The sequence below is a fragment of the Cynara cardunculus genome (assembly GCF_001531365.2).
Source record: "Cynara cardunculus var. scolymus isolate 2C chromosome LG 2, CcrdV1, whole genome shotgun sequence".
NCBI lineage: Eukaryota > Viridiplantae > Streptophyta > Magnoliopsida > Asterales > Asteraceae > Cynara > Cynara cardunculus.
Genome location: NC_037529.1, coordinates 51,923,019 through 51,925,753, shown reverse-complemented (window position 1 = coordinate 51,925,753; position 2,735 = coordinate 51,923,019).

Genomic DNA, 2,735 nt, shown 5'->3' with positions numbered 1-2,735 from the left:
AGAGTTTATCTTTTTCTCGTAATATACACGTTCAGCTCCAAAAAAAATTTCTAGTTCAATCACTCTCTTTTTCTCTTTCTCAAGTTTCTTCCTCTCAACATTCAAATCCATTTTCGATTCTAAAAGTTTCTCTGTAAGCTCTTCAGTCTCTTTAATTTTCTTTTCTGGAAAATTCCTTACAGCATTCAGTTCAGACTCTGCTTTATGAAGTTTATTGACTAAATCTTGTTTTATCTTGTTTGAACTTCTAATTTCATCATCTAACTCACTCCTTTCAGAATCCAAAATTTTCTCAAGTTTATTAATTTTATAATTCAAATCATTCTCAACTCTTTCCAATGCTGCTTTATGATCTTTTTGTAAACTTGCAATAAGTTCCACATTAGCATAATTCTCAGAAAACATGTTTATGTATTTGTCTTTATAGTTCACTATACTCTTTTCCAGCATGGAAATCTGAGTTCTCAACACTTTATTCTCCTCTTCAAGAATATCTGTCATTTTAGACAAAAATAAGATTGATCAATTACAGGATCTATGCGATGAAATCAGCTAAAAAGAAATCAAAAACAGTTAGCTCAAAACACACAAACAGAAAAACACAAAAACTGTTGAGAAAAACAGAAAAACACAAAAACTGTTGAGAAAAACAGAAAAACGACGAAAAACAATAAAAAATCAGTAAAAACAGTCAAAACTGTTGAAAACAGTTAAAAACAGTCAAAAAAATTAAGACTGATTAAAACAGTTTATGCGACGCAGAATAGTTCAAAAATCTCTTAAACAGTTTACAACACAAACCAAAACAGATAAAAAGTGATCCAAAAAAAATTAAAATCTAAACAAAAGATTAGACCCAAGAAAATACAAGCCCAAAACAAGTATCCAAGTCCAAAATAATGATTCAAGCCCAAATCAATTGCGTAAGCACAAATTAAATTCCAAGAATTAAAAACACACACTCTTGACCAAAACCGATTAGAAAACTATAAAGGTAAACCAAATCCAGTTCCAGGAACACTATCCGGACAAGGTTGATCACTTCAAAATCAGCAATTAACCAATAAAATGAAATCAACAAAGAACCTGTCTCTATATTAAGATTAACAACATAAGCCACCCTTTTTCATCATCATCCCTGTTAAACCCCTTTCAGCTTAAAGACTAAACAGTAAGAGATTTATTACTATCCTGTGATATGACGATCGATAAAGAACCAGCATACAGTGAGCAACTTAATAAAATTGATTGAACCAGCATACAACAAATCAGACAGACTATCAACAACATAAAACATAACATCGTGATGCTTAGCACATAAGGCAAGGCTATAGGTTCCGATCTTGTTGGCAGTGTTACCGTTAGCAGCAACACGAACAGCTCCAAAGATGACAACTTGGTTTAATGGAAGAGTTTCTGTGCAATATGCACTTTCTAGTACTCCATCAGCATAAAGTCAACGAATTACTCCAAGAGTAGTTCCATATCCAGCTGTCCAACTGATTTTAGAAACACTTCAACAAATTCTGAAGATGTTGCTTCAGACCATACATTTTTACGTCTAGATTCAACCGCACTTGAACTAAACTGTATTACATTAGTTCCCCGTGAGTATTCCTCAATCCACTGATTGTCTTCCTAGCTTGTGATACCTAGAAAAACCTCGTTTTCAGCCAGACAGACGAACCTTAAATCAACGAATCGGACAAGATGAGCTTGACTGATAAGAGCAAGCTATATGTTCAACCATAGTTGTTCATCCACATCATTCCCGATAAGGCCAACAACACACTGACCATGATTGACAGTGGAATTGGAATGACTAAAACAGATTTGGTGAATTTACCTTGAATACTGTTTGTCCCACTTGAGTGATCAATCTTCATATTATCTTCACAACAATGGCAGATCTGGATTTATCTTTTAAGAACATCAAGAACATGCATATGATAGTTGAGAGGAAAAGTCAATGTATTCAAATCAGTCAAACTTCTATATTACGTACATGAATTTACAATAATGCTCTCTCTTTCTAATTACAAAGACAACTCCTATTTATATGGTCAAACAACTAATACAAGTCAAAGTCAAACCTGCCTAATAAAAGTCAAACACGATGACTTTTACAATTATAGACAATATTTAACTTTCAAGACGAATACAATTTAATACTGATTTTTAGTCCTAACATTCTCCCCCTTTGTATTCAGACTTGAAAGAAATTTTGCGCTTTGATTCCTGTTTGAACTTTGAAACATTAAGTACAAAAAATGTCATCTTCAAAAGAAATCTTCAACTTGAAATCTTTAAGCAATCAACGGTTGAGAAAGATCTTCTAGCATTCTCCCCCTCGAATGTAGAATCGTGATGATCTTCTCTTTTGACAATGTAGAACAGTAACAAAAACAATCTTCAGAAACAATGTATAAGATTTGATCTTCAAAGGATCTTCAAAATTAATCTTCAGACTTTTTCTTTGTAAACTTTTGAAACATTGATCTTCTCATTTGAAAACTCTCAGTCGATGTAGCACATCAATAATCTTTCTGTAATCATCTTCAGTCGCACTTCTTCTTTTGAGTCTTTTGCCATTATCGAAGTTACTCCCTCTTGATCTTTGCATCAGATTCCCTTTAACTATGTTCGAAAATGAATATTTCATTCATTATTACATATACTCCCCCTTATGATAAAATGAGAATCATTCCATCATACATAAGATGAATGAAATTTTC